Source organism: Anneissia japonica, unplaced genomic scaffold (assembly GCF_011630105.1).
Source record: "Anneissia japonica isolate Jap-2015-1 unplaced genomic scaffold, ASM1163010v1 scaffold288071_len251177_cov169, whole genome shotgun sequence".
NCBI classification, from domain to species: domain Eukaryota; kingdom Metazoa; phylum Echinodermata; class Crinoidea; order Comatulida; family Comatulidae; genus Anneissia; species Anneissia japonica.
The window spans coordinates 211,759-218,235 of record NW_022753604.1 but is presented as its reverse complement, the minus strand read 5'-3'; the positions used below and the strand labels follow the sequence as shown (position 1 = coordinate 218,235).

The following is a 6,477-nucleotide window of genomic DNA, read 5'->3' as shown; positions in this document are numbered from 1 at the left end:
AGACTATTGCTAATATTAGATTACCATTTTCTCGACGACTTCTTCGTTACTAGGCTAATCAGAGGTTGTAGATCGCACCCGCTGGAATGCTATCGCTTCTGTCTATGCTTTATACAGTCGTGCGTCGGAGGTAGGCAGCTGGGTAATTGTTTTAATTTGCGAACCCGCAGCATCATTATATATTTTTATTCAGTCCAGCACTTTATCCCACAATTAATTTAAAAAAAAAAAAAAAAAAGTTACTGAACTTTTTACATCTTCCGACACGATCATGAGCAATAAATTAAGTGCGCCCTCTCTAATGAGAATTGGTTTTTGCATCTTGCACACTGCGGCCTATTGAGTTAGCCTGAGATATATTTGTTTAATTGTCGAAGTCCAGGTCAGAATCATTGTTTTTAATAAAAATTCAAAAACAAAATTTCAATGAAATATTGTATTTCAATGCTAGCAACGGAAAATATCATGTCGGCCATTTGTATGTCTGATAACAGAACCTAAACTGAAGTAAGGCTAGGCCTAGTGCAGCAGTGTTGTTAGGCTAATGCTTCTGGCGCTTTCTACATTTGTTCGCAAACATAAAAAAAAAATCATCCGTGTTTATTTTTTGTATAGAACACACAAACAAACCCCATTAAATTTCAGTCTTATTTTGCTTTTTTTTCATGTTTAGTAATTTCGTATTATATTTGTAAACTTTTATAACATAATAAGAATCAGAATTTTATTATAAACTGAAATTTGACCGGGAATGGGGCTTTAAATAAAATAACAAATAGGCCTACATTAGTAAAACTACACTTTTTTATAAGACACATTTTATAAGAACATTGAGGCTGAAATTGCTAAAACAATGTAGAATAAAATAAAAACAAATTGAGGCAGAGGTAATTGAGGTTTTTATTTTTTTAAACAGAAAACCAACATATTCTCTGTGCCTTATTTGCATAGGTGTTAGTGTATAATACCCGCTTTAATACACTACATTATAGACCATACTGCTGTAAAAAATAATTTTAGACGTTTGTAAAATGAAATCTAAGAATATCTTGAGCCTGAAATTGGCAATTTTTTTTTTTTTTTTAAATAAGAACACTGAATCTGGGCAAAGTTTTACTGGATCTTATTTAAAAAAAAAAAATGTGTATCGCGTGATACGGTAACTATTACTTAAATTGTATTTAACATTTGCTGCAGATACAGAAACACCTACTGTAAACTGTCCACCGGACGAGACCGTGGATACTGTTGAAGGTAGTACCACGGTGTCAGTTGACTATTCAAGTAAAATATATGCAACTGACAACTCCGGGGATATCCCTACAATCTCACCTAATCTCAATGAAACATTTCCTGTTGATCTTGGAATTGGGTCACACAAGTTCCATTTTACCGCTATGGACTCGTCAGGGAATTATGATAATTGTACGTTTACTATCCAAGGTTAGTGATTACGCATATTTTACAATTAAACATATCACTTTAATATTTAATAGTGTAAGATTCAATATTAATTTGTTCCTTGTCATAAAATATAGAGTACGATGGTAATAGTATCGACGCAACTATATTGCGAATGTGGCCTCGACGCATGCCACAGTCACATTGTAGTATCGTTATTATTATCATCGTGTAATTGTCACCATCTTCGACTTCTGAAAAGCCACATTTATTAATTATTTATTACTGTTATTAACATATTAATATAAATTACTATTAATGGAGGATTCAAAATTTTAAAAATGTATTTATTAATTGGTCAAACACAAGTAATAATATAAACATGATTCGAAACTTCGGCTGATTATACAAGCATAATATTTTTACATTGTCTAAAATCTGATACTTAAATATAAAAAAAATCAAGTTACACAAACAGCACTGTAAACAACCAAACTGTTAAATAGTAGTTAAAGCATGTTAAAATATGAAAACAATAAAACATTAGGAGGACGAAAATATTAATATACAAAATATGGGTAAAGTTGTATTTTTTTAATCAATAAAACTCTTTCACCATTTCATTTAAATAATCACATGGCATGTTAAAACCTATTAAAACATTAAGAGGAGGTAAAATATTAAAACATTAAAGCAGTTAAAAGAATAATAAAAGCAGCATTTGGCTGAATTTGTTTCAAAAATTCAATAACATTTACCTGTTCCATATTTCACTGAATTGTCTCGTTGCAGATGGAAGAAATTATTTCCTAATTCTTTCTGTTTTCCATCGTGGATATTTAGGCCTAATGCGACCAGTTCTGCTAACTTTAATATTATAATTTATTGATCAAGAGGACAACATATGTCTGCTAAGATTACTTTAAATATATTATTAATTGGCATGCTTACTACAAAGTCAACCTCTTTAATGTCTGTTCCAATTACTCTCTTAGCAATTTTTCTGATTCTATTTAACATTACTCATGTTATTACTACAGTATAATAATTAGCCTATTATATTACTATTATTACTATTATCATTAACATTACAATTGCATTACCATTCTCATTACCATTATCATCACTATCACCATCGCTATCCTATCTCTATCAGTATTGATTTTATTACGAATTTATAATGTTTAACGTCTTACTAAATGATTCCTCCTTCGGACAACGATTGATATCTTATATAACACAACTAAATAGATCCTAGTCATTTTGGTTGATTTTGTACCACGTGACATTAGTTTTTTTTTTTTTTCTAATTTCATCACTCTTGAAATATGACCAGTTTTGTTCCACCGTGCATTTTTCCACTCATATTGTCAATTGCCTATGGATACGAAAAGACTTCACCCTAATGCAATCCTTTGATTGGTTAAAGAGACGAAGGGCTGACTTCTTCCGGAAGGTTAAATCCATGAAACAACGCCAAGTCACGTATATTAACCTCTACGTATAAGCCTAGTTTTTTGCAGAACTTGTCTTAGCGGTGTGCAATATAAATATTTTTTAACAAATGCTTTAGAAAGTATACAATTTAAATTATTTTTAACTTTACCATAGAGATTCTAAAATAGGGTAGTTGTTAAACGCCGCAGCAAAAAGAAAAAAAAAAGAGTTGTATACTGAATATTTATACTGAATGTTATAGTGAGGTATTACTATTATTCTAAGGCAGTTAAAGAGAGTCTCTATTGGAAGTGAAGCTTTTTAAAGTTAATGCTTCTGGCTAGTTTCCTTTATAAGTCTCAATTTACGCTAGCATGTGTTCTTTTAAATTACAACTGGGACAATTTTCAGCCAAGTTTGAACCTTCACTGGTGTTTAAAAACAGTTTGAACTGGTAGACTATTTGGTGTAGTTGGGAATGAGTAAGGCATTTAGAAACATACCTATGACAGCATTTAGCATTTATATAACAATTCTTTTCTGCTGTTTTGCCCTGACATTCATGGCAAGATGATTTTTTTTTTCTCAAAGGTACGTAACGTGTACGATAACCTTAAGAGATAGTAGATAATGTTTTAATATTGCATTACAGTTCAAATAACATTTGAAGAAACTGAATTCAATGACATCGCTTTATCATCTGATCCAGATAGTGTTAATATATCGGCTTCAGTTAAGGACGCAGACGCAGAAGGTATCGATATCAATATTTATTAAGAAAAAAGTAATACTTTAAAGTAAATTATATTTCTATTAGTAAACGATCCTAAGATACGAGAGCATTTTTAAATATTAACTCTGGGTAAGTTTTTTTTTTTTAAACTAGCCTAAATGATGCGCGTTAGCAAAACTACGAACTATGCATACTTAATTGAATTTAGATGGATTTGAAACAATCCATTTTATTCTACAGATGGACCATTCAAAGTGTCTGCAAATCAAACTGTTCTTGATGAATCGACATCTCTGAAAACTCCGTAAGTACTATCGTGTACATTGCATCGCTGCATAAAAGAGATAAATGGTTATTACAACTTACATTATTAATTAATATATATATATATATATATAGATATATATATACCTATATATATATACCTATATATATATATGTATATATATACATATATATACATATATATACATATATACATATATACATATATATATATACATATATACATATATACATATACATATAATCAAAGGAAAGTTTATATATATATACCTGTTTCAATCGAGGAACCAGTCGAGATTTCATTTATGCTTTTATATATAGTATTTCCATGTTTCGGTGTAGCAGTTTGATATGAGAAAATATAAACATTCTTGATTATTATTTTGTTGACTTTTTTCAGAAAAAAAGGTGTCAACATATTGTCTAATACATTTCAATTTACAGTGGTATTATTATATAATGTTATCTTTATATAATTTTTAACAATGTATTTTGTATCATTATTTTGCAGTGGAGAAGGATTAAGTAGTGCTTCTGATATTGTGAGCATCGATATTTATAATAAAAACAATGTGAAACTTGAGGTTAAAAGTTTTGAAGTTAATTTTCCCGTAATTAAGGTAAACATACATAAGTGTAACTATTTTGAATACATTATATAATATTTTGAACTACAAAGTAAGATGTAGGTAAGTTAAAAACTACTACCACCATGAGAGAGACAGTTTTACAAAATAAAAGAGTTGATAAACTTCTTTGTTATAGAATGTTTGCTTTCCAATTCCAGGGTATTAGATTCAAACCCTGCCGCATGCTTTTTTCTCAGGACTAAAGGAATTCCATTTCTTACACAGAGATACTAAATTTTTAAAGCAACGTTACTGTCCGCTTGTTTGCGTGTTACTTGCTGTTGGATGTAAACAAATTAAAAATCAAGTACGAAACACACACCTTAATATACTTACATTTTTACCAATAAGCACAGCCTTTTCGGGGAGATATTTTTTGTAAGGTGGTTTTCATGAGTAGTCATGCTTTATGGGCATTTGTCGAAGAAGTTGATGAATTAACATCAATTTTTTTAACAAACTATATATGAAGGTAGATAGTACGAGTGCGAATCAGTTACCGGTATGTCACTATACACACGATGAAGATGTCATATTGGCGTAAGTAAATATTCTTAAATTATTATAACATAATAATGGTAATAAATATTATAACAATAACAAAAATAGACTGGCGTCTATAGCGTCCCTATAGCTTAAGAGAATGTTGTAATTTCAACAGAACAGTACAGAAAGTCCAACCAGAATGACAAAGTAGGCCTATTCACTGGAAAAAATCCCAATATTTGCAGAAGGATCCGTTTCGGCCTTATAGGCCTTATCAGTGCAGCTAGGGTACAGACCCAGACGAAACGTTAGACCAGCTTAGCAGAGCTTAGGACAGCCCCACTTGGAACACCACTAATGAACACAAAGCCAAACTCGATTGTGGAGATATATTTACCAGCTTGTAATGCTGACTAAATTTAAACTCCTGTATATCCAATTGATTGAACATGCTTCGGTGACTTCATGTTTTCATCTTGATCAACTGTTAAGTGTTGTTCACAAACTTTGATTAATTTTTAAGCGAATGGTTAACTAAAGGCTGTAAAACTCACAATAAAAACTATGTCGAAAACGGCGTGAAATGTGTATGTGATCATCTGACATCCTTTGTCATATTGATGAAACCGGAGGTATGTACTAAAATTATTTTTAAAAAATAGGACGTTATGGATATATAACTAAAATAATAAAAATACACATTTGTTTAACAACCTCAGTAATCTCAATTAGTTTCACCTGATTTCTGTAATGTATGAACATAGCAAATTTCTTGTAAGTAAATCATTAAAATATGTACGTACTGTTTGAGACGTTTCGATCCGTTATCAACGGATCATCAGACAGTGACTGGTCTGCTAGTTGTTGACGGTTTTCCCCGATGTAGTTGGCTGCCCTCTACCAGTAGTATAATTTTGTAGATGTTCAAACCTCAGTAATAATCCAATTTCATTATTTTCTAGAAAAACGAGAACAACATTTTGTCCTTGCTTACACAAGTTGGGTTGTCAATTTCAATCGTGTTTCTCATAATTACTCTCGTCACCACCTGTGTTTTCAAGTAAGTTGGGATAATTATTTTATATTTTATGTCAGTATTAATCATTAAATAAAAATATTACATACATTTGGTTCTTGAAAGAAAATTTAAGTAAAAAAATCATCTAGTAGGCCTAATTTATATCTTATATGCAGCGAATCATTTTACATAGACGCCGATGTCCCGAAATATTACTAAACATGAATTTCCTACTCTCTGTTTATTTTTCGGGAAATCATTGATTTTGAGTATAATTTGAGTAGTAAGCAATCAAACATATAATTTGGGTTATTTGTATTTCAGAGATTTAAGAAATTCTGAGAGATATAAAATCCTGCGCCACTTGGTCATCGCTTTACTTTGTGTCAATTGCTTCTTTTTGTTACTCGAAGTTGATGTAGAAGAATCGGTATGTCTCCTATTTCTACTCCACAGCACCAAAAAGTATAGAATGGAAAGAGGTGCCA

The 6,477-nt window shown here is 30.8% G+C and overlaps 1 long non-coding RNA gene across 1 annotated transcript; it reads left to right on the top strand.

Annotated features, from left to right (window-relative positions):
• Positions 1-4,367: 4,367 nt before the first annotated feature.
• On the top strand, positions 4,368-5,555 carry LOC117122929. Its single transcript, XR_004447769.1, has 3 exons — positions 4,368-4,476; positions 4,958-5,025; positions 5,495-5,555. It is a non-coding gene; the product is annotated as an uncharacterized LOC117122929 (long non-coding RNA).
• Positions 5,556-6,477: the final 922 nt, after the last annotated feature.